The sequence below is a fragment of the Odocoileus virginianus genome, chromosome 8 (genome assembly GCF_023699985.2).
Source record: "Odocoileus virginianus isolate 20LAN1187 ecotype Illinois chromosome 8, Ovbor_1.2, whole genome shotgun sequence".
NCBI classification, from domain to species: Eukaryota; Metazoa; Chordata; class Mammalia; order Artiodactyla; family Cervidae; genus Odocoileus; species Odocoileus virginianus.
Genome location: NC_069681.1, coordinates 27,976,792 through 28,003,593, shown reverse-complemented (window position 1 = coordinate 28,003,593; position 26,802 = coordinate 27,976,792). Strand labels below are relative to the sequence as shown.

General features: G+C 43.5%; 1 long non-coding RNA gene across 1 annotated transcript in view; it reads left to right on the top strand.

Moving 5' to 3' along the window:
- The window catches only part of LOC110149033 (uncharacterized), a 29,278-nt gene extending 2,687 nt beyond the window's left edge, over positions 1-26,591 (top strand). The window contains exons 2-3 of the long non-coding RNA XR_002317325.2: positions 271-372; positions 26,310-26,591. This is a non-coding gene — a long non-coding RNA (uncharacterized lncRNA). The remainder of the gene's footprint in view (positions 1-270; positions 373-26,309) is intronic.
- The last annotated feature ends 211 nt before the right edge of the window (positions 26,592-26,802 follow it).

The following is a 26,802-nucleotide window of genomic DNA, read 5'->3' as shown; positions in this document are numbered from 1 at the left end:
GGGGATCTTCCCTACTAAGGGATTGAACCTGTGTCTCCTGCATTAGCAGGGAGATTCTTTACCAGGGACTTGGGCAGCTATTTGAATGAGTTCTTTCTTTGTTCCAATCTCTTCCCCAGCTTTTATCCCCATGGAAAGTGGCCTCTTTAGCATCATCTTCAAAAATATTCTTGATATTGTTACTGGGCGATGCAGGCAGTCCTGGAAACTGTTTAAACACTCAGCTTCTCGCCGAATGTCGTCACCTCTGCTTTCGCCATTCATTCGTAGGGACTGATACGGGCACACAGTAAGTCTCGAGGCCCCCGGAGACACACGGTGCTGACCCAAGGCCCCGCCTTTCACCCGGAGTTAATGGTGATGGAGAAAACGGTGAGTGAACATCCCGTTTCCTTAAACATAGAATAAAACATCCACGCAGAATTTTATTTTGGAGATTTCACAGGAATATACGCAGCTAAAAGCAAGTTAACTTCTGTTTCCTAGCCTGAGTTCAATGTCTTTTTTAACTTTGGGAGGAGAAATCTTTGAGAGGCATGGGACGATGACTACTTTAGAAGTTTCTGAAAATAAATATTGATAATGATGATTTAAAGAGGCAGAACCATTCTAAGGAAATTGTGTAAAGGGCTCTCAAAATAGGGTTTGACATACACGCACCAGGTGACTGTCATTACTAGTCTATTATTAGCTCCATAGCTGAAGGTTTCTTGCTTTTTGTTCCCCATCTTGGACTGTGAAATAATCCTGTCTGCCTGCCACCTGGGTGTGAAGATTAACAAAAGAATGCTTGCGAGGCATCTGGAAATTTTTTTGCATCAGATTCATTCTAAGTATTTACGTATTTTATTTGTTCGAAAGAATGTGGAATTGAAAACATCGGTTCTTGGGAATTTTTTTTTTGTTTCAACAGTTACACCCTACGGTCTATTGTCAGTCAAATTAATACTAGTTAAGAAATGATTATTGAATCATTTCTGATGCATTGCATTGTGTAGAACAGCAGTGCTGCATGTCTAAATGACAAAACAGCAATTCTCTGTTGTAAACATGAAGTATTAAGCAATTACTCTTCATTTTGAGAGCAGCTATCAAATCCTCAAGAGGCCTTTTCTATGGAAAATAGCAAATGAGCCCGTGTAAAGGTTTTTGTCAGCTTTCAGAATTTGAAACAGCATCTTCTGGAGAAATCTATGATGATTTTTTCAGGAACGTACATTTCTCAGAAAATACAACTTTTAGATTTGCAAAGATGGATTACCTCTTTGTTGAGGAGCCATTTGCAAGGCGTCCGTTGTTGGCATCACATGATTCAACGCAATGTAAGCAAAATAAAGTAATTATCATGGTGACATCTTGAATTTCAATAATCATTCTGAAGAATATGTGTAGAATCACATAATCTCATTTAGTTGTGAAACCTCTGAAATTGAGCAGGATATTGTGTTCTGAAAGACAGTGTTACTAAGAAACACTGTGAAATTCAGAAGCTGGAAGTAAGTTGAAGGTAGACCCAGGCTTCCTATCTTCTAGAAAATAGTTTTCTGTTCATGAGTGCTTATAAAATATTTGGGGAAAAGTGACGAACAAGTTCCTGTGAGGTTGCTTTGACTCTTCTTCTCCCTCCTTCCTTTCATTCTTTCTCTGCCTTTCAATTCATTTCTGCAGTTATTTATTCATTCATTCATTCAACAAGCATTTATTGAGAACCTACTACATTGTTCTAGGTGCTGGAGATATAGCAGTAAATTAAAGAGAAAAAATTCCTACCATTATTGAGCTGGAATTATAATGGGTATGGGTAATGAACTCTATTTCTCTTTTTATGTGTATAAATATATATAGATATAGATATAAAGATAACATATGGGCTTCCCTGGTGGTTTAGTGGTAAAGAACCTGCCTGCCAATGCAGGAGACATAGGAGATGCAAGTTCAATCCCTGTGTTGGGGAGATCTATTCCCTGGAGGAGGAAATGGCGACCCACTCCAGTATTCTTGCCTGGGAAATCCCATGAAGAGGGGAGCCTGGTAGGCTATAGTCTACGCAATTGCAAAAGAGTTGGAAATGACTTAGTGACAAGCCACCAACAACAAAACAATATATATGTATGAAAAATAGCCTTATTTTCCAACCCATAAGACAGTGAGAAGCTTGACATTGTTGTATAAGATGCAAATCTCTTTATCGTTGGGTTTAATAGAAGACAGCTGAATTCTCATATCTGTTTTGCATTCCATCGACTGTGATCCATTGTTTTGGTCTAAGAACAGGGGGAAAGAATCTGGTCTCATGCAGGTATGAGGTTTAAGAAGAGAGGAGTACTATGATAGCCTTTTGAGATTATTCTGGATGTTCCTCTTTGCTACTTCCAACGAAACTCAACAAATGATCATTGTGGAATGGTCAGGTGAAACATGGAACCTGAAATCATACCTTTAAACTCACCATGGGCTGCTACTTTGAAAGCTTTTGGATTAGTTTGGACTTTGGATTTCTGTGTGTACTGTGTTCGAAGTTGCTTCAATCGTATCCAACTCTTTGTGATCCCATGGGCTGTGGCCCACCAGGCTCCTCTGTCCACGGGCTTTCCAAGGCAAGAATACTGGAGTGAGTTGCCATTTCCTTCCCCAGGGGATGTTCCCGACCCAGGAATCAAACACGCATTTCTTATGTGTCATACATTGGCAGGTGGGCTACTGGGGCATACATTTGATATATGATATCTTATATAATTTAATAACTTATACAACTAACACATATTCATATTGATATTTAAAAAGTCATTTTTGTTAGCAATCACTGACCTAATCAGAAAACTCTTTGAGTATTGGAAAACTATTCAGTGCATAAGAGTGAACACCACTCTTATGGTGTTTAACCATCTTAAGATGTCTAAAGTTGTAATTTTTGTCTCAACTCAACATTTGGCAACAAATACTGTCAGTTGTTTTCCTTGCATTGACCTCATTTTATCCATTTTGGAGAAAATATCTGTCAGATACCCACTTCTGAGTAACCATAGTTTGCCTGTCAGTCCTTTTTTCAAGTAGAAATATCATTCCATGAAAACAAACAAACAAAAAAAACCTACTAGTTCAGCTCACAGATTGATTATTATTAGTACTTTTCCTTTAGACAGTCATCTGACTTGGACTTGCAATAAAAGTGCTTCAAGCATTCTTCCCCTTTCAACACACAGAATGATAAACAACACCTACTCAAGGATCAAGTTTTCACAAATGATTATTATTTTTACTATGTAATCAACATATTTAAATAAAATAAAGGATTTTTGGATTGCATGCTTGTACTGCTGAAAAATATATTGACTACAAATACAGTTTGGTATCCCTGTTGTTAGTGCTAAAGAATCAGTATCATCGATCTTTGTTTTTAATACCAAGAGGGCACATGTTGACACAGCACAGAAGGCATATAACATCTTAGTATTATGTAAAGTAGTTGGCCTTCCAGCCCTAAAAATCTCAGGGTTCCCCAGGATCGTGCAGTCAGATTTTGAGACCTACTACTGTAGAACAAAGTTCTCAAACTTTAGCGCACGCCAAAGTCACCTGGAGGGTTTCTTAGAAGGCAGACTGCTGGGTACCACCGCAGGACTTTCTGACTCAGTAGGTCTGTGGTGAGCTCAAGAATTTGCATGCCTAGTAAGTTCCCAGATGAGGCAACGCTGCTGGCCTGGGGACCACAGTTTGGACACGCTTCTGTAGAGGAAGGTAAATTCAGTTCTTTAGTATGCCAGTCATCTCTTACTGAGAGCTAAGATTCCTATCTGTGCAGTTACAAGCATGCCATTCATTTACAGACCACCTAGCATTGTGTTTTGGACACAATGGGCCTTCTGTCAATAATTTGATAATCAAAATGCCTTGAGTAATGTCACTGTTATTGAAACAGCTTTTCAGACTGGCCTCTGGAAAGAAGATAGGATATTATAAACATAATAGGGACATCTTTTGAAGATATTGTACCATTTCTAAGCAAGGTTATCATGAGTAAGACTGTGTGCATTTTTCAAGAGCAGCATAGCTTTTGCTTCTTGCTTCCTAAAGTGTTTCTGGAACCAGCCATGAGGAGACTTCTTGGTTATGTCTATATGATCCATCAAAATTGTGCCTTTGAGGACAGGTCATTTTATGTCCAGCTAAGCTCGTTCTCAATATCTTCCGTTTTCACTGAAATTGAATAAGCCTGTGACCTTATTCTATTCATCAAGGAAATCTCACTCAAACAAATGGCTGCTTATCCAAGTTTTAGAACTGGTCTTCAAGGTGACTGTGTCTTAATAACTTTAAGGTCACTTCAAGTTAAAGGAAAAAAATAAAAGAGTTTGATGGATGAGAAGTGGTCAGGTAGACAAGCTCTCATTCCAAATATCAAAATAACTCAAAATGTCCACACTTTAATTACTTTCCTCAAACCATATATTTTAGATTCATTGAGTTTAGAAAAGGATGGTTAAACGTCATGAAAAATTGAAACTGTATTTTTATTTCTGCTGTGATGAAGTGACATTGTATTTCTCTGTACCCTGCTGTTAGCTGGTTCTTCAAAATTTATTGGCATGATATCCCAGTTGGCACCAATGTCAATCAAATTTATTATTAAATATTTATTTTCTGCTAAGGAAAAACAGCATGAAATTGAGATATACTAATAACCAAGTGCATGACTGAGTATTGAAAGAAGTAATTTTTAAGTGTCTAGTCTCCAAAGTGTCACTTTTCATTTCATTTAGAAACAATATTTCTAAATCTTTAACACATTTTTTCTCACAGATACAATTTATATCAGAATAGCCCAAATACATTTTTATTTATTGTGGTTAGGTTTTAAGACATTCATTACACACTTTTGAATTACAGAAGGATTTAAGTATAAAATTTAATAGTATGCCGTCAACGAAGGGATAAGATTCTGGTAAGAGAAGATGCTAAATCACACATTTTGGTTGCACCGTGTGAATAATTCTTTGGAAAGAATAATGTCAAGTTCTTAGGACCAATGAAGGCTTTATATATCTTAAATTATCACCACCAGCATTGACTTTCAGAAAGTCACAAAGCCGGAAAAGGTCATTCTAGCTACTCTTACCTATTTCCCAACCGAACTATTACACTTTAAATTACACTAACCCATTACACTGCCAGGTCCAATACAAAACTCCCCAGCTGGTGACAATAATGGAATTCATTCACCTTCCATAGATTTTTGGTTTGTGTTTCCTTTCAAATAAAGCTCTGTGCTAAGTCATCCACACTCCCTCACTTCTCCTCGGTGGCATAACAGACTTTGCAAGCAGCTGGAATCCTGGTTTTGCCTCAAATGGCTTTTTATATGGAGAGGGCAATCAGAGTGTGTTGGACCTCTGAGGATCATTTTGACGCAGAAGCCACATACAGACCTAGCCTCCTACATCTGGGATGCCTACACGGCACTTGTTCATCTGAAAAGCAGTGCATTTAGGGGCACGTGTGTGTGTGTGTGCGTGCGTGCTAAGTCACTTCAGTGGTGGCTGACTCTTTGTCACCCCATGGCCTGTAGCCCGCCAGGCTCCTCTGTCCATGGGATTCTCCAGGCAAGAATACTGGAGTGGGTTGCTATGCCTTCCTCCAGGGGATCTTCAACCCAGGGATCAAACTTGCATCTCCTGTGGCTCCTTCACTGCATGTGAATTTTTTTAATTAATTAATTAATTTTAATTGGAGGCTAATTACTTTACATTATTGTGGGTTTTGCCATACACTGACGTGATCAGCCACGGGTGTACATGTGTCCCCCATCCTGAACCCCCCTCCCGCCTCCCTCCCCGTCCCATCCCTCAGCGTTGTCCCAGTGCACGGGCTCTTTACCACGGAGCAAGCCTGGAGCTTCGAAGCCCTTAGGGCGCACGGGAGAGCTCTAAGGAAGGTGAGACTATTAAAACAATAACTGCTCAGTGGTAGCAGCCGCGAACCAGGACGAAGGGGCCTAGGTGTCCCAGTCTCCCTTCCTTCTTCATCTGCTGCTTTCCCTTCTGAGTCATGAAGACGTCTGACAGGAGGCTGAATGCAAGAGCGCTGAGTAATTGCTCAGTGCTTCTCTGCATCGGCTTTGTACTTTTCTATCTTTGGAAGATTGCCTTTTAGAGCATATGAGAGGGAAGCAGAAAGCAAAAAAGAATGTTCTCCGGAGGACAGTGTTTGAGAACTGTTGGATTGAAGAGTGCTGTGTGAAGAGATGCTCTACAGAGGTCCATGGCTGACCCCCACCTCTCAGAAATGTATACTCTACACTTAGCGCTAGTTACTGTATTTTGGAATCACTCGTAGACTAGGGTTTCTCAGCCACACTATCAACCCTTGGGGCCAGGTAATTCTTTGAAGTGGAGAGCTATCCTGGGCAGCATAGGATGTTTAGCTGTATCTTTGTTTTCTACTCTCTAGAAGCAAGAAGCAACCCCGCCAAAACTGTCAAAACCAAAACTGGCTCTAGACATGCCACATGTCCCCTGGGGGGGCCAAGTCATCTCAGCAGGGAGCCATTGGTACAACTACATCAGTCGCTAGAAGTCTCTGGGAACCATTAGGAAAGGAAGTACGTGACAAGGGCTTTAAAGAAGGTTCATCTATCATTTGTCACAGGATGGATTCTTTCTTTAAACTTTATATGATATTTTGGGGGTGCTTTAAGTGGATTGTTTGAAAGAAACTTAGTGGAAGAAGCAATGTCTTTCAGGAAGCTATTGCAATCAGTTTTTTGTTCACCCAAAAAATATTTATTGACCACCTGGTATCCCTTGGACGGCAAGGAGGTCCCACCAGTCCATCCTAAAGGAAATCAGTCCTGAATATTCATTGGAAGGACTGATGCTGAAGCTGAAGCTCCAATACTTTGGCCACCTGATGTGAAGAACCAATTCACTGGAAAAGACCCCCGATGCTGGGAAAGATTGAGGGCAGGAAGAGAAGGGGACAACAGAGGATGAGATGGTTGGATGGCATCACCAATTCGATGGACATGAGTTTGAGTAAACTCCAGGAGTTGGTGATGGACAGGGAGGCCTGGCGTGCTGCAGTCCATGGGGTCCCAAAGAGTCAGACATGACTGAGCAACTGAACTGAACTGGTATTCACCAGACACTGGGAACACGAGTGTGATTGGAGGTGTGGTTTCTGCACATCCAGTGCTTACAGTCACTTGAATCCGTGATGGCAGTGAAACCATGGTTCTTTGAGTTAGCAGATCCCCTTTACCTGGAGAGTTTGTGACACCCTCATAGCTGGGTCCCGCTCGCAGAGCTGCTGACTCAGTAGGTCAGGGGTAGGGCAGAGAAAGTGCATTCTAGAGTCCCAGTGACTTTGATCCTCAGGGAGACAGTTTGGAGGATGATGGTGAAGTAGCCACGGCTGGTTGCTATGGGAACATGACTATAAACCACCCTGAAGGATGTGCCAGGTAAACTGGAGAGGGGGACCTTGGAGGCAAGGAGGGACGGTTCCAGACCCAGGCCTAGAAGTAAGAACAGACGGGCACAGAAAACAGTTTTTGAACAGAAAGCTGTTACTTGTGACACTGTTTTAGTCAAAGTACGGGCTTTCAGCTCAGCAAATAAAAAGCTGTGTTTTACGGGCATGAAAACACATGCAGGAATATCAGGAAGAAACTTGTTTCACAGTGAGTTTGTTTACCTGCCTTTCCAACTGGACTGAGCACAGAGATCGGGTGGGTTTCTTATTTTATGGGGGCCCCCAGGCCATACCTGCTGCAGGGAGGCGTCCTCTTTCCTGGACGATGCTAGAGGAGTATGGATCACATTTTTTCTTTACATTTTTGTTATCTAGTCTCTATACCCAGTGCTTCTATAGTCAGGTTGCAACTCTGAAAATACTAACATAGTCACAGGCACAAGTCCAACTCTTTGCTCCCCGGGTTCCTCTGTGCGTGGGATTCTCCAGGCAAGAATACTGGAGCGGGTACCCATTTCCTCCTCCAGAGGATCTTCCTGACCCAGGGATTGAACCTGAGTCTCCTACACTGCAGGTGAATTCTTTACCACTGAGCCACCTGGGAAGCCCCAACACAATCACTGTTTTCTGAAGATATATTAATCCCTCCTCTTCCCATCAGTTCCACTTGCAATTGTGGGCATCTCATCCATAGGATTGGATAGACTGAAAAGGATGTCAAAATCATAGATATGGTGATCTAAGTCTTAGACATGTTGAGTTTTACACATGGAATCCTTAGAAGTGACTCAGTGATCTCAGATCATCTCATCCAATATCTTCCATAGGACATCTGACAAACAGTCTAAATGAGGTTGTCTAATTTGACTCAGAGCACATGGCTAGTATGGGAAAACCTAATCTAGGTCTTAAGCCCAATTAAGTTCTCATCTCTCTTTGTCAACTTGCTCATATCAGGTGATAAAATTAACTGGATACGTGAAAGTGAAGTTGCTCAGTCGTATCTGACTCTTTGCAACCTCATGGACTGTAGCCTACCAGGTTCCACCATCCATGGGATTCTCCAGGCAAGAATACTGGAGTGGGTTGCCATTTCCTTCTCCAGGAGATCTTCCCAACCCAAGAATTGAACCTGGGTCTCCAGCATTGTAGGCAGACGCTTTACCGTCTGAGCCACCAGGGGAGTCCCTGGGTATAATTTGGTAAAATATGTTTATTACTAGCAGCTATTAACACTAAGGACTTATCTGGTGGCTCAGACAATAAAGAATCCATCTACAATGTGGGAAACCTGGGTTTGATCCCTGGGTTGGGAAGATCCCCTGGAGGAGGGCATGGCAACCCACTCTAGTATTCTTGCCTGGAGAATCCCCATGAACAGAGGAGCCTGGTGGGCTACAGACCATGGGGTTGCAAAGAGTCAGACATGACTGAGCGACTAAGCACAGCACATTAACTCTTTAAAACAAAACATTCCGCAGTTTCTAAACAGGGTGGGATCTGCTCTGAAAGGGCTCACCCTTCCTTCCCTCTGTGAAGGCCCCTGGTGTGTGCACTGAGATGCGTACCTGTCGGTAAGAGCAGAATCCCATTACCCTCGGAGAAGACAAGTCACAGGCTCCATCCTTTGGGAGGTCTGCTCCCTGGCGAGTGCTTCACAGACAGTGAGACTCAATACTCTGTTCCTTCCTCGGACACATAATCTTCATGAATCTCCTTGTTTGAATGCAGAGCTTCTGAAATCAACCCTGAATATTCACTGGAAGGATTGATGCTGAGGCTAAAATTCCAATACTTAGGCCACCTGATATGAAGAGTTGACTCATTGGAAAAGACTGTGATGGTGGGAAAGATTGAAGGCAGGAGGAGAAGGGGGCGACAGAGGATGAGATGGTTGGATGGCATCACAGGCTCGATGGACATGAGTGTGAGCGAGCTCTGCGAGATGGGGGAGGACAGGGAGGCCTGGGGTGCTGCGGTCCATGGGGTGACTTAGCAGCTGAACAGCTGCAGAGCTCCTGAAGTCTCTTTAAGGTGTCCCCTTTCCAAATACTTGAGAGCTGCCTTGCAATTCTCTGAAAGGTTAATTTTGTAATACATTGGTTATGGAAGGCCTCTTTTAAATGACTGCAGTTAAGAACATCTCAAAGTGTCAAGATAATAACACTCTGTACTTATTGAGAGTTTTTCCTTTCCGGGGATCATGGCACTTTTCAATGGGTTTCTCAAGGACCCTGAGAACCACCTAGCTCAACTTGAACTTCAGCACATGTGTCTGAAAGGGAATCCTTTACCCATAATCTTTGCATCTTCACTCTTTTAATGTGAAAGCAAAGCATTCCTGTTAAAATTATCCTGGCTTTTTTATTTTTAATGGGACTATTCAAATCTGGTACTTTTGGATATTAGGAACGTTGCTTTGTAACTTCCAATCATGCACTCCACTTTTCAAACTTGAGAATAGAAACATTTCCCCTTGCATCTTCGACAATCATCTTGCTCTCCCAAGCGTTATGAGAGTTTCTTTAGATGCACTTACTTCAGATGAATCTCCTAGAATATATATTGTACAACAATGTGGTTTCAGACAGTGGAAAAGAGAGAGTGGCATTGAGAGAACAAAGCACTGCGCTTCATTAAACAGTCTGAAGGGCCGATATAAAGGGCAAAGCCTTGACCGGCTAGGTTATCACAATGAAAACGTCAGCCCAGAAGAACCCACTTCATCCAAGGGACCCCTTGGTGCCTGAGCATAGACGATAAACAGGAACAAAAGCTCCTGCCCATTCGAAATGGAAGCCAGGCTACTTGGTGAAAGCAGAGTTTAGCATGTGTTCAAAGCACAACGAAATCGAGGAAATAATTTACTCCAGGGTTATTTCAAGCTTAGAAAGAAAAAAAAAAAATCACTTCCTAAAACCGGAAGACTGGTTTTGAGAATAAAGACATCAGGTAATTAATCAACAGAAATATCGTGCTCCTGAAGGGAATCTGCCAACATTGATTATAGATATAAATACAGATAAGGGTAACCATGTGGGTCTTTAAGAAAAAGCTGCGTGGGTTTTGTTCTTGCCTGTGAGCACCTTTGAATAATCAACATGTATTTCATTCTTGGCTATATCCTTGTTATTAATAAAATAAATTGCAAGGTGATCAAAGACAGAAAAATATTCATTAATAATAAATCCTGCACAGAAAATACATTTTGATAAGTACTGTGAGCTTTTAGAATTCTATGGCTCCAAGCATGCAGTAAAAGAGATAAGAGGAAATCTTTATTGCTCACCCTCACAGGTAGGCATTTGACTAGTTCTTTGCCAAGTTAACATAAATCGTAAAACCTTTTGATCTTCCCTCAGCATGATAGAAATAAAATGAGTTACAAATATTTATGAAGAGTCTAATGTCCCAGGCAGATTGATTATAAAATGTGGAAACCTACATAATAAATAGCAAAATATTGGGAATGTTTTGAATAGGAAGGCTGGCTACCCAACTCATGATTGTCCAATCTCAAACTTAGAAAAAAAAAAAAAACAAAATCTGCAGCAAACAAAATCCATGCTGGAAAAGTGATTTGATTACATAAATAACGATTTTCTTACTCATGGGGAAGTTATTCTATCCTTGATAGTTATCATCAATTTAATTAATAATTACAACATTTAAAATACTTTTTATTTATATAATGATTAGAGGAAGATTGAGTTTCATTATTAACAGATCCTTCTAATTATTGCATGTTTGGGGAGTGATAGTAGTCAGCCTGTTGCTAGGTACTAAGCTTTCTCCCAGTGGTACTTGCTGTCTGGATGTAGAATGCTGCTTTTGAAGAAAAAATAAAGTTGTTTCTGAGTCTGGCTTCTACATAGACACTTTTGAAAAAATAAAACACTTTTATTTTTTTCTGGTGGGAAAAACTGTGACAAAAATAGGTGCTACACAGATTGAAATACAAGAAAATAAGCAAGTGTTATCTATTTGTTTGATGTTTTTAAAAAAAGTTGACACTGCAAAAGCATTCAACTTGGTGCTATAAACTTCAGGGCACCCACCTGAACACATCCAATTCTCTTTTATTCTTAAAGCTCCCCTGATCCCTTTATATTATCCCCACTTGAGATGTTCTATAGCACTGAGAGCAAATTGAACTGAAATGGAATTCTTAGTAGGCATAATTTTCTCCACCTTTATAAAGAAGAATCCTAGGCCAGACTCCAATGAGCTGATCTTATTGCTTCTGCAACAGTTAGATAAGCTTGGAACTGATTCACCCACTGCGAGAAGAGACACGGCTTGAGAAAAGTCAAGCCTTGGCCTGTATCAAATGCACTGACCCCCTGTTTACATATATTTCTGCTTTCTTTACATCCAAATCTAATTTATAGAAAATGGCATGTTTAATCTTATCTATGGTACTAGTCATTAGGAAGATCCGACTGTACACTTGTGTACGGCTTGTTTAAAATCCTGAAAAGTGAAAGTTGCTCAGTTGTGTCTGACTCTTTGCAACCCCATGGTCTATACAGTCCATGGAATTCTCCAGGCCAGAATACTGGAGTGGGTAGCCTTTCCCTTCTCCAGGGGATCTTCCCGACCCAGGAATCAAACTGGGGTCTCCTGCATTGCAGGCGGATTCTTTACCAATAAGATTCTGCCAACGACCCAACTGTCTGCCTTGGGTTTTTGGCTGCAGCCCTGCACCCTGACATGATATCTCTTCACGCAGATCTGCATGATCCCATCCACGGGAGCAGCTTCTGGAGTCCCCTCACTTCGGTGGTTCAGCCATGTGGGGACCTCCTGCCCTGCACCCTGGTTCTCTGCTGTCCACACATCTAACCCCCTGTGAGTGTGGGTGCTCGGGCAGGTAGGGCTTCCTCCAGGTCCTACCTGTTTCTCCCTGGCCCACCTCCCTGGTTTTGGTCATTCTGCATGGAACACGTCTGGAAAAAGTAGAAATGACATTGAGATCCTGAGCACAGACGTAAATGAGGTCGTGATGAGGCAGTTTATCAGCACGGCATCTGGCGCAGAGGTGGAGAAAAATAAATGCCTGCCTAGAGGAATTGGTTGTCGACCTTGCCATTTTGGAGTGTGATTCGGCTTGTAACTTCATGCTCTTCATTGGGGAGGACTCTGTGATTTGATCCATTTTTCTCTTCTTCTGTGAGTTGTTGTGAAATCAATCAAGGTGTTAGCTTTGGTTGACTCTACCCAATAACATAAAAAAAAAAAATCAATCAATCAATCAATCCTGGCTCACAGAGAATGATCTATGACGTATTTCGACACAGATTCCTAGGAAAACTAAATTTGAAGTGAAGAAGGGTAGCGAACATCCCTTAGATTACTTTATAGATTTTGCTTCTTTTTTTTTCCATTCAGTTCAGCGGCTGATTATCATTCATTCCACCTTGTTTTCATTGAGGCCAAAGGCAGGTGGAATCCTACTTATTTCACCGTTTCATTGTAATAATTTAATTTTTATATTTCATTAACAAAATGGCAATAAAATCGACACCAGATTTATGCAGCCAGGCTGACACTGGGTCTGAGATGTTTGATAGTTTTGTGTCGGCTGAATGAAATATGATGTTTGACAAAATCCTCCTTGTGATAAATGATGCTTAGATTTGTTGCCGTGCATTTCATCACCACTAAAACATGATTTATATTGTCTTCTTCAACATCAAAATAAAACCCCAAGCAAATCTCCCTCACTATAGATCTAGATCTTTCACCTTATTAATGATCTTTTATGGCTGAGAAGAGTGATTGCTAATAACCACTGTATGTGGATTATAGTACAGTAATAAATAATTATCTCCTAAGGTTATGTACATGGTGATTGCCTCCCCACTAGAAATTACAGGAGGATAAATGTGAGTATGCACAAATGGGATTTCCAGCACTGCTGTCCAGATGATTGGGTGAGTCCATCGACCGAAACGTGCTATTCAAATACCAGAAGGCTCAAAGCCTTTTACTGACCATCTTTGAGTGTCACACGATCCATCTCTCTTCCCCTTCTTCATGGGACTATCTCCGTGCTATTTCCCACACTCCTTTGCTCGGCCACATCACTTGCTATTTCCAGCATCTTTTTGCCTGTATCCCACCTGCCCCTGTGCCTGGTAGAGCTTAATGAGCTTCTGGTCAACTCAAGTGAAGCCTTTGCTCTTCTTGGAAGCCTTCCCCAGGTCCTGTAAGCAAAACTGAGCACTCCTTCTTGTGATCTCCTGTTATAAACATAATTTATATAAATATATATGCTATTTATATGTATATTTATGATATATAAATACCCTGAGATAAATGTGTTTATATATGAAAGGCGTGTGTGTGTGTGCTCAGTTGTGTCTGACTTATTGCGACCCCAGGGACTGTAGCCCGCCAGGCTCTGCTGTCCATGGGATTTCTCAGGCAAGAATACTGGAGTGGGCTGCCATTTCCTCTTCTAGGGGATCTTCCTGACCTAGGGATCGAACCTGCCTCTCTTACGTCTGCTGCATAGGCAGGCAGATTCTTTACTGCTGAGTCATCTGGGAAGCCCATTTATATATAACAAGTAAACAAATATTACTGAGTGTGGTAAGATTATATATAAATTTATATAATATATGTATATAGATATTATATATGTATATACTTACACATAAGTATATATATTATATAAATTTATATATATTATCTTATTACACTCAGTAATATATGTTTGCATGCCTCATTCCTCAAAGGCAGACATTTGTCAAGTTAATCTTTGCACCTGGCAGTCAAGCACAGTGCACTTGAGAGGTAGTTTGGTGAATGAATGAATGAACGTAATGCAATGACTGGAAAACTGTTTGAAGGGGAGATGCTAGGAGTCTCCATATTCATTTCTGAGATTGTTCCTGGGCTTTAATACCCTTAAATGTGCAAGCTGTTTGGCCACTCCTGGTCACCTAATACAGCTGGATCTGCAAGTACTGGACAGTGCTCTTTCTTGCTTGTTTTCTGTCTTCTGCACAAGAAGAGAGTTCCTCGAGGGGGAACCTGTGAGTTAGGTTTCCTGTATCTCCAGCCTACGCTGGCCATGGCACCGGCAGCTGCCCAATAAAAACGTGTTGAATGAATCAACACCCAGTCCTGCTGCACCACTGATTCCACACGTACTTCAAAAACTCCCTCTATCCAAGCACAGGCTTCCCAGGGGGTGCCCAGTGGTAAAGAACCGGCATACCAATGCAGGAGACACAGGTTCGATCTCCGGGTCAGGAAGATTCCCTGGAGAAGGCAATGGCAACCCACTCCAGGATTCTTGCCTGGAAAATCCCATGGACAGAGGAGCCTGGTGGGGCTACAGTCCATGAAATGGCTAAAGAGCTGACACAACTTAGTGACTGAACAACAACGTCCATCTAAGTATTGCAAAGTTCTCGGTAATGATGGCAGAATAAGCACTTTCTTCACCAGACCTTCCAGATCAGCCTTCCAGGTATCCTGTGGCCGTGCTAGGGGTCTTTTCTTCACAGGACACAAGGCCCAGGATATACCCAAAAGGTAAAAATGTTGATTCATCCCATATTTACATAAAATAAAAATAAATTCATATTTAACAGCTGCTAACATCCCAATTGGAATGTCATGACTCAACGGATAGGAATTTGAGCAAACTCCGGGCGATAGTGGCAGACAGGAGCCAGGCGTGCTGCAGTTCATGGGGTACAAAGAGTCAGACACAGCAACTGATCAACGACACCATTCCCAACAAGTAAAATGCCCTAATTTTTGCCAGCCACCCCTTCAGGAAATGCCCTTTACGGATTCTCTCTAAAATATGACATTCTTTGCCACTGATGGTACAAGACCCATAAAATTAGAAAAACCTGAGAAGCACTTGGAAAATGGTATTATTCTGATGCTCAACCTAAAAACGTTCATTTGTGAACCTTTTGCCACCTATCAGGAAACAGCTCGAACAATTTCACTTTAAATCTCCAGGATACTGGATCCACTCAGCTACATAATTGAGTATCATGTGGACGTGACTGAACTCTAAATTTTAGCTTCACCAACTTCATACAGATTTTAATCTTCCTTTTACATCTGAGGAAGTAATACCCTGGATGTTTACAGAGTGACGTGAATACACTAACGACAACAAAATCATTGTTCTCGGTTTAACTTCTTTTGAAGCATTCCTGATCATTTCAAAGGGGGAAGATGTGAAAGTCTCATAGGCAGAGCTGACATTTTGAAAACACACACCAAAATTGACTGTTCTGGAGGCAACACCGGAAGGCAACATCTCGGTCCGTCTTGGCTGAGTCCCGCCCGGAAGCAGAGGCTCCTCACAGCGGAAGTCCTGTCCTGGTGGGAGGGGCCCGGAGTTAGTCTCCACCCCCGACCTCCCCGTCTGGAGCTCATCTCCTTGCTCATCAGCTATAAACTTGCCGCTCCACCTCGTCGCGTTTGTTTAGTCTCGAGCCGAGTTGTCTGTCGCAGTTTCCTGGCTTATATTATCTTCTCCAGATGGACTTCTGTCCTGGCTTCCGGCTGACTTGGGTTGAGCTGGCCAAGACCTTCTCGGGGACTGGACTGCGGCCCATCTCCCCAGTCCCTCACTGCGTCGGACCACATGGCTGAGTCTGGAGCAAAAATCCCGAAGAGGGATTATGTTCACGGTCGCCTTCCCCACACCAAGCCCTTCATCTGTTGCAGAGGAGATGACAAATGCCTGGTCAATGGATGAAACCAGGCAATAAGGGTCTCCCTCTCCCAAATGAAGACCCTACCTCTATTGAATGCTCCTTCTTTTTACACTCAACTTTCTCTGAGGTGTCATCCTCACCAGCTCTCTCCACTTCCACGTTGCAAAAGTCCCAAGTCTCCTAGACGTCTTGTGCTTAAGATTTCCCCTCTGGGGCCCATCTGCTGAATCAGCCTTCTCAAATGGCAGAAATCCAGACTGACATCTCTTTTGCATCACAACTTAGGAAATTGTCCTTTGGATCACTAGTCACCCACGTTGGGTCTCAGCCATAACCACTGACCTCTTTAGTTTAGTCGTAAATCTCAACCACCCCAGTCTCCCACTCTTGGATCTGCCTTGAATGAGGATGGGGAAGCAAACCAGAGTTTCCACCCTGGTTTTCAGGCTTTATAGGGCTTTCTAGAGAGCAGATGTTGCCCCATGCAAGGAGAAGCATCAGAGATGAGAATGGGTAGAAAAAAGCTGAGCCCTTCTGTGATACCTAATTAACCTTTGTAGAATCAATCTCCTCATTGGAAATATAGGTATTATAAACTTCATCTTAAAAGTTTGGAATTGATATTTAATAAAGTATTTTAAAAAGCACTGTAAAGTGCTATTCAAATTAAGCTAATAATATCAAAAGTCTACCAAGGCCTTCATATGAAAGAGTCTACTAAATTCATTAATTTTAATACATCATCAAATGTATATAGGTCATGTCCAGTTCTGTGACCCCTTGGGCTGCAGCCAGACAGGCTCCTCTGTCCATGGGATTTCCCAGGCAAGAATACTGGAGTGGGTTGCCATGTTCTTCTCCAGAGGATTCTCCCAACCCAGGGATCGAACCTGTGTCTCCTGCATTGGCAGGTGGGTTCTTTCCCACTAGTATCACCTGGGAAGCCCAAAAGGAAATGATCGTAGGAAACTGAAATAGTCTTAACCATTCATTTTCTGAGACTCAAAAATGTTGTTTAAGTACTTAACAGTTGGGAAAAAGGGTTCACCGTTGTCTTGTGTTCGCACTGACTTAATTATGGGGTAGAATCCTCTTTCCCTATCTGTCCACTCCATTTCCTTCTCGTCAGCCTCTGAGCACAGAATTCCCAGCTTACTGAGAGGGACCTGGCAGACTCTGTGCTTGCAGGAGGCCAAGGGCAGTTGGGGCCCAGCAGGGCGTCAAGCCCCTCACTTCCGGATGCAGGGTGGGGTCACAGACGGAAGAGGGGGTGTGTAAGACACAGGTGTGACAGCAGAACCCTAGCTCTGGGGTCTTGGAATCATAAAAAGATGCTAATTCCAACAAAGAAAAAGAAAGCAGAGCTGAAGATGGAGCCAGAAGTCTAGTTAGTGTGCTGGGGTGGATAGAGTCCCGCGATTTTGTGAGCACATGGGTCCCTGAACCTCGTGAAACAGCAAGACACATGGGCTGCTGGGTCTGGAAGACCGGCGCACAGGTTGCCTGGGTCAGTTTGGGCTGGTGAGTTGGTGGTGGGGCTAAACCTTTCTGTTGAAGCTGGGATGTCTGTTGGTGAAGGGTCTGGGGAGGACAGGGACCGATGCCTCTTTTGATCCAGACGGCCCACACCAGACTCAGCTCATCACAACCTCTCAACACGTGTGTCGCTGCGACCAAAGAGACTTGTAAGTCACCTTGTGTTTACTTAAAGCAGCGGAGAAGAGGAATGACATGGAGGGCCTGGGAGGCAGACGGGGTGGAGACGGGGCGACCGAGACAGATGACGGGTGAAATGTCAGCGCTCTGAGCGGCTCACACAAGCGGGGATGGCAAGCGGCAGAGATGCAGCTTGTGGCTGTTCCATGTTAAGGCGCAGACACTACGCACCGTGAAAACGAAATAAAGGGAGAGAGCAGAGGGCCGGGGGTGGGGAAGACCGTGGACAGACCTGCAAGGCCAGGGCCTGTCACTCAGTCATCTCCCATCCACAACAGACGCCTGGGAAGACGGTGACTGATGGTGGAAAGAGGAAAGAGCATCTTCTTGAGAGGAAGAGGGAGATTCAGGAGTAAGAGGCAGTACAGAGATTGACCGCCATTTGAGGAAACGTGTGGTAGAGATGCTTTCTGGATGTTTCACCACGTCAAATTCACCTCGAGTGAAAGACCGAGGCAGGGGTCTCTCTGCAGGGCACGAGGACCTCTTGAGCCTTCCAGCATCTAGTTCGGCAGGCAGAGGCGTCACCAGAAGGCTCTATGTCCAGACCGCAGCTGCACCCCAAGCCCAGGCGGGTCCAAGAGCACGCTGCATCTTGTTCTGTCTCCCGGTCACCTGTCACCTCGCACCCTTCCCAGAGAGAGAAGTGGATGGAAATATGGTCCAAGGAGAAAGTACTGATAGCACCCCTCAGAAAGATACAGGCCGTCCCTGCTCATCTAAATAACGGATTAACATTTAAGGGGAGGAAGACTGAGTCCTGCTTGGCTTAGAATCCTAGGTTAAGGTAATTTTAGGGTCTGTTGATATAGAAATTCCTCTGACATTCAAGGAGCAAAATGGTTCCCAAGGACAGTCCCGCTAGCCCTCCCACTCTGAAACCCTGCTCCAAATAAAACCCGCATGAGTGTTAATTTCACCATATTCTTTTATAACAAAGTGGACTGATTCTCAGAGCTGCTGATGGAATGCTTTAATTTGCAAGCGGGCTTCCCAAGGCTGAGTAAAGCCTCCAGATGCAGGGAGAGTGGCTGTGTCGCTGTGCTTGGCCTGTTTAATGCAGGCAATATTGTAAACAGCACTCTGGGGGGAGGTTTCCAAAGTGCATTTAATTGCATTTTCCACTTCTGGTAACAGTAAGGGATTAAGCCAAGATGGCGTGTAATGGAGCCGGCTCCATCCTGCCACCTTAGAGGGGCAAGCGCACAGAAATCCAGGACCGTGAGCTTGCAGGAGGAAACCCCATCGACTTTATCTGAGTAAGTCCATGAACAACCAAGAGCAAATACATTAGTCTACATTTTACGTTTTCTGGTGATCAGTTTGCAGTGTCAACCATCCACTGGTAACTCCTGTGAATGAAAAATAACTTCCCTCTCTAGTTTTCAGAAATAAATTCTAAGGTGTATTTTCTACACAATATCATTTAAATTATTTATGTCATATTGATGAATCCAATATATAATGAGGATATTGGGAGGATGAGTTGGTTAGGTAACATCACTGACTCAATGGACATGAACTTGAGCAAACTCTCAGAGATAGTGGAGGACGGGGAAGCCTGGCCTGCTGCAGCCCATGGGGATCACAAAGAGTCAGACAAGACTTAGCAGCTGAACGATAAAAAGGGCCTGGAGAAGCAGATGAGTTTTAATTTATTTTTTATTTGGTTGTTTGGGTTGTTATAACACTCTGAGGCGTAAGAAGGAACTCCTCTTGAGTTAACGAAGTGGGGTTAGATATTAATTTGCAGCATTCCTGCTGAGATCAGATTTTCTCAATGCTACACTTCCGTGTAGTTTCTATAGATCCTGCCTACAGAGCCCTTTTCAGTGCATGTCAAATGGTGTTATTCCGTATTCCTGTATTTAGTCTTATAACGTCTGGGCTACATCAAGTAGATTAGAACTTGGATAGATTTTCTCAAAATGGAGTTCATTCACCCTTAACCTTGCCTATGTCAGAATCACTTGGATGATGGTTAGAAGTTAAAAAAAAAAAATGCATGAGTACTCACCTATCAAGTTGTGTCTGACTCTTTGCAACCCCATGGACTGTAGCCTGCCAAGCTCCTCTGTCCATGAGATTTCCCAGGCAAGAATACTGGAGTGGGTTACCACTTCTTCTCCAGAGGATCTTCCTGGTGTGGGGATCAAACCCTCATCTCTTGTATCCCCTGTATTGGCAAGCGGATTCTTAACCACTGAGCAACCTGGCAAGCCCGGCCTCAAACCTTGAGAATTACAATTTGAATTTTCCCCAGGTGATTATTCTACACATGCAACTTGAGAGCTGCAGCTCTACAAAAACACTAGAGATGCTGTTTGGTCTGTGCATCCAGATTTTTATTGGTCCAGTAAGAAATTGTTCCAACAAGACTTGGCGAGGAGTCCCCAGATGGCATAAACTAGCATTTAGTACTTAAATTGGAAGAACACCAGGACTTTCCTGATTTTCTCCCGTAATTTGGTCATAAGTATCAGTCCACGCCAATGGCAGACACCCCAGAATCATCTTGGAAACACAGTCTTTCTGTCTAAAACCCAACAGCCCTCCAGTGTGTTCAGGATGAGCTGACTGCTGTAAACATCGCCCTCTCTCAGGGGCTCAGGGCAGCGCTGGATCTGGCCTTCCTGCTCTTATTCAGAAAGCCAGGCTTTCTGCATATGGCAGCTCTGCTAAGTCCCACCCCTCAGAGTATGGCTGGGATGCCGCACTTCCAGCGGGCAGATGAGGAGGACAGAACATCACATCAGCGCACATTCTCTCAGCTGGAAATCAGTCTGAGGAGCTCACTTTACTCAAGGAAGCCTGGGAAACACAGGTTGGCTGGTCGCCCACCCAGAGGAAGTCCTGGGCCTGGTGAACTCAGAGCCAACTATGTCACACCAAGGACACACAGCCTCCTTCCACCAAGAGAGAGTCTTTTCTGCTGTGTCCCTGGCCAGCCCCACACCACCACTGAGGCTCACCAGTCCTCTGCCACACTAAATGCATGATCATAGATTCCTTAGAAATTCAGTTTGATCATTAGACCTGTACGTGTGTGTGCTCAGTCATGTCCAGCTCTTTGTTACCCCATGGACTGTAGCCGCCAGGCTTCTCTGTCCACAGAATTCTCCAGGCAGGAATACTGGAGTGGGTTGTCATTTCCTCCTCCTGGGGATCTTCCCAACCCAGGGGTTGAACCCATGTCACCTGCATCTCCTGCATTGGCAGGCGGATTCTTTACTACTTGAGCCACTTGGGAAGCCCATTAGACCAGTATCTGGTCTAAGTGCCCAGGATGGTGGATTGCATACAATAGGTACATAGTATAAAGGGGTTCCTCAGTGCCTTTCCTAACACTTACTAAATCATAGTTACTGCAGATGGTGATTGCAGCCATGAAATTAAAAAGACGCTTACTCCTTGGAAGGAAAGTTATGACCAACCTAGACAGCATATTAAAAAGCAGAGACATTGCTTTGCCAACAAATGTCTGTCTAGTCAAGGCTATGGTTTTTCCAGTGGTCATGTATGGATGTGAGAGTTGGACCATAAAGAAAGCTGAGCACCGAAGAATTGATGCTTTTGAACTGTGGTGTTGGAGGAGACTCTTGAGAGTCCCTTAGACTGTTAGGAGATCCAACCAGTCCATCCTAAAGGAGATTAGTCCTGGGTGTTCATTGGAGGGACTGATGTTGAAGCTGAAACTCCAATACTTTGGCCACCTGATGTGAAGAACTGACTCATTTGAAAAGACCCTGATGCTGGGAAAGATTGAGGGCAGGAGGAGAAGGGGGTGACAGAGGATGAGATAGTTGGATGGCATCACTGACTTGATGGACATGGGTTTGGGTGAACTCTGGGAGTAGGTGATGGACAGGGAGGCCTGGTGTGCTGCGGTTCATGGGGTCACAAAGAGTCGGACACGACTGAGTGACTGAACTGAACTGAACTGAAATGAATCATATTATCATTTTTTGTTGTTGTTGCTGTGTCCACCTCTAGTTTTTCGGCATAGCAGAAAATTTCTTTGCTTTTTGCATTTCTAATGCCCAAGCAAAGTGCTTAGTAAAAACACAGAGATGAGGTCTCTGGGGTAAAATTCCAATATCTGTCACTTACTGGCTGTTTAACGTACCTCTGTCTCAATCTTCAAACATTTATAATGAAAATGAAAATCCTTCTTACTTTATGGGACTGTCTGAGAAATAACTGGGCTTCCCAGGTGGCGCTAGTGGTAAAGAATCCACCTGTCAACGCAGGAGACGCAAGAGACGAGGGTTCGATTCCTAGGTCGGGAAGATCCCCTGGTAGAGGAAATCGTGACACCCTCCAGTGTTCTTACCTGAAGAAATGCTGTGGACAGGGCAGTCTGGCGGGCTACAGTCCATGGGGTTGCAGAGTCAGACAAGACTGAGCACTCACACACGTTTGAGAAGTAACAGGTACGAATGCTTAGCAGAGCGTCTGGCAAATAATAGACAATGACTGCTGCTTACCACGAGTCTTAGTGCTGGGACATGCGGGTGAAAGTTTGATGAGGGGACACGTGAGACAGAAAAGGCTGGGAAATTCCAGCGGGATTCAATGCAGCCATTCAGTTCAGAAAAAGCCTCCAGGAAATAACTTTGTAGAAATAACTTTGTGAATTTAAGTAGATCATGAAACAACTACCTGGAAGGTTTAGAACTGTGTAAAGGAATACAAACAAATGGCATTTAAAATGTTATTGACTAGACTGTAAATGCTCCCAGGAAGACCATATATGCTCCCAAGTTAATTGTTTTAAATCAAAAGATTTCACATTCATTTTTTAATTGTGCAAAATGTAAGTCCCATTTAGGAATTAACATACCTAAGCTCTAATATGTTAAGGTGGGGTTGGGAATAGTGGCAACAAAAACATCTGATAAATTATCTAGGAAACCAAAGTTTTGATTCAAAATTCAGAGCTAAAGTCTGAATGCTGCATTTAAAAGATCAGAAAAAATATGCAGCATAGCTGTTAACAAACTCATGCCCTTTAATATCAGTAATTATTAATACTTCAAAGAATATTTGAATTTGCTCAAGCCTGGTTAATAAGAAAACCTTCTTTCTTTCTGCTCTGGACAAATTAAGCATTAACCAGGCATTTCTCATAACAATATTTTGTTGTGAGTCATAATATGGGTTTTTCATCCCAACATAGCAAATGTTTTTATGTCTGTGTGTGCTCACCCCCAGACATACGAGAAGAGTAAGTGAACTGTGTGATTCAATGACATGTTTTGGAATTTAGACTCAGTGACATTGAACTGCTTATTTCTCCACCTCCTCCGACTCTACCCCAAGTATGACTTGACATACTGAAGGAAAAAAGCAAAACAAAACAGCTCATGTTAATAGTTAAGAGAGATGGTCTTTTAAAATGTTAGGTTGACCTTTTCCCTAGGAGAATGGATACTCCTAGAATACTCCTGTGTCCCTGCTCTGAAAGAGATAAGATGTCCCCAAGGATAAACACTGCGATGGAGACAAGAATTCCTAAGAATATGAAAATCGGTCAACTCTTAAATTGTTAGTGAGATCAAAAGACAGGGCTTCGGTCTGCTGGCTCCCAAACTGCATGGGGGTGGATGGAACAGGGAAAGGGGGAGGTTTCCTCTAGTCTCGGGAGAATACAGTCAGGTAAGTGCTGTAATAAAGAGAAGATCTGATCTAAAGCAGGACCAGAAGAGCAGTCATAGACTTCAAGGGCAGAATTACTGCCTCCCCTGAGCCTGGGCAGAACCACCCCGCAGGAAGCGCCCGGGTTTCCACGCTGCTATTCCCACATGACACGAGTGGTAAAGAGCCTGCCTGCCGATGCAGGAGAGCGCGAGTTCAACCCCTGGGTCAGGAAGACGCCCTGGAGAAGGAAATGGCAACCCACTCCAGTATTCTTGCCTGGAGAATCCCATGGACAGAGGAGCCTGGCGGGCTACGGTCCCTGGGGTCGCAAGAGTCGGACACGGCTGAGCGACTGAGCCATCAGTAGAGCTTTAGCCCGTTCTGTTCTCTCCAAGCTCTCGGTCTCTCTCTGTTTCTCTCCCTCTCTCATCCTGACTCTCCAGGCCGCCCTTCTCCTGAAAGTGGTCGTTCCTCATGCGAGCCGCTCACCAGTGAGGTTCTGGCTCGCTTTGGTCTGCTTGCTCTGTGGTCTCCCACGTGCAGTTCCAACCAGACCTTGACCTTGATGTGTGCGGCCCGAACAGCCTCAGACCAGCAGGCTGGCTGCTTGTCCTGAAAGTCGATGAGGTGCTGAGGGCTGCCTTCTTGATAAAATAAGGTGCGTGCATGCTCGGTCGTGTCCGATTCTTTGTGACCCTCCCCTGGACTGAGCCCATCAAGCTCCTCTCTCCATGGGATTTCCCAGGCAAGAATACTGGAGTGGGTTGCCTTTTCCTTCTCCAGGGGATCTTCCCAACTCAGGGATCGAACCTGCCTCTCCTGCTTTGGCAGGAGGATTCTTACAACTGAGCCGCTTGGGAAGCCTAAAATAAGATGGGTGTGAGTCTCTTCACGTTACATATTTTCAGATTAATTCCTACCGACCTCCATTTAAATCCTGAAGCAATTGTGGGAGTGAATTGTATGCATCTTAAGCCAGTCTACACAAGATCACGTGTAATGTGGCCAAAGCTGTCTGCTCAGTAGGAATCAATCATGCCTTGTACAGAACCCAGGTGTTGTGACCTACAGAACTTTACACATTGGACTTGGGAAACTCTTTGAGACTTGAGTTTTTCATTCAGGACAGCTCACCCAGGCAGTGAGAAGGCAGACCTAAATGTGATAGAAGACATGTTGTATCCCAGACACGTTTGTTTTCTGCACTATGAAAGTCCGTTGTTAAGTTGTGCCTGACTATTTGCAACCCCACGACTGCAGCCCGCCAGGCTCCTCTGTCCATGGGATTCTCCAGGCAGGAATACTGGAGTGGGTTGCCATTTCCTCCTCCAGGGCATCTTCCTGACCCAGGGGTGGAAACTGCATGTCTTGCATCTCCTGCATTAGCAGGAGAATTCTTTACCACTGAACCACACGAAGGTGTTTCTACACATAGAGATGATATAATAGTTGTAGTTAGTAATCGCTGGACACTTGCTCTATCCCAAAGGGTTTTTTTGAAATCCTTTCTGAGCATTTCCCCAGGGCTCCTCATGATAACTCTAGGAACTCAGTATTATCTTTGTCTTTATTTCTAACTGAAGAAATGAAAGTGAAAGAGATGTGACAGACGCATGTCAGGTTCCAGAGCCGGGTAGGTACATTGCTATTTCAACACTCGGGTGTCACAGCTCAGATATTTTATCATTATGCCAGATAACATTCAACTGTATATGTCAGCCTACTGCATACAGTATTTCCTGAGCATAAGTGATGTTCCCGGCACCACTTTAGGTCCCAAAGACACAGGAATGACTGCAAGCCACAGAAAGGCCTTAGAAGCTCCATCCTGGTGAGCCTGCAAATCATAAAAATAGCTAACACTTATTGAACATGCTATGTGCTAATGATAAAATAATCTTTCATAATTTAGAAACCATTCTTAGGATTTTTAATTCCATTTGAAAAATAAGGCAAAGTGTTACATCTCAATTGCACTTGGAGGGCATTATGGTAAGTGAAATAAGTCAGACAGAGAAAGACAAATACTGTATGATATCACTTATATGTGGAAACTAAAAAACACAGCAAACTATTGTTGCTCATACTGAGTGAATATGATGCAGACTCACAGATAAAGAGAACTGTATCTCTAGTGGCTGACTCGTGAGTGAGGTAGACGGGGGAGAGGCAAATGGGGGTCGAGGAGTAAGGTACAAAGTATGATGGAGGAAATAAGCTGCAAGGATATACTGTACATCGTGGGGAATATAGCCAATATTTTATAATTATATAAATGGAGTATAATCTTTAAAATTTCTGAATCACTATATTGTACATCTGCAACTTAGTAATATTACTGTGCATCAACTATACTTCAACAATTTTTTTTTAAAGAAGATTGATCTATTTGAGACACCAGGGGCGGGGGCAGGAGGAAGGACAGGGTGGGATGTTTATGGAGAGAGTAACATGGAAACAAATAACGTTGCTATATACTCTACTATATATAATATACATAACCAGTGGGAATCTGCTGCGTGCTTCAGGGGACTCAAACTGGGGCTCTGTAACAACCTAAAGGGATTGGATGGGGAGGCAGGTGGGAGGGAGATTCAAGAGGGGAGGGACATTTGTATACCTATGGCAGATATTTGGTATTTATTGATATTGGCAGATATATGGCAGAAATATGTTGATATTTGGCAGAAACCAACACAATATTGTAAAGTAATTATTCTCCAATTAAATAAATTTAATTATTAAAAAAAAGATTGATCCATTTGACACTCTCTTTTGTTACAGCCCGTCCCTGTGTGTGAAGCTCAGGAACAGTCAGGGTGCTCAGAAGGACAGGCCACGGGAGTCTGAAAGGAAAGGGAAGAGACACAGCCAGCCTCTTCATACATCGGCTCCAGGACCGCGCCAGGGCAGGATGGGGCAGGATGAAGGCTCTAGGGTCCCCAGACGCAGCCGCTGGTGCCTAGGAGATGCTCCACCAGCTGACACTAACCTGAGAGCATCTGCATTTGCAAAGTGACTTAAAGACCACCTGATTCTCCAGCCTTTGATCACTGAGTCTGCGCCCTGTTTGAAGCTGGTGGGAAACCCATTTCTCAAAGAAGCCCTTATCCTGTTCGGTGGTTCTTACGGTTCCCTGGTAGCGCAGACGGTAAAGAATCTGTTTGAAATGAGGGAGACCCGGGTTCGATCCCTGGGTCGGGAAGATTCCCCTGGAGAAGGAAGTGGCAACCCACTCCAGTGTTCCTGCCTGGAGAATCCCACGGACCAGGAGCCT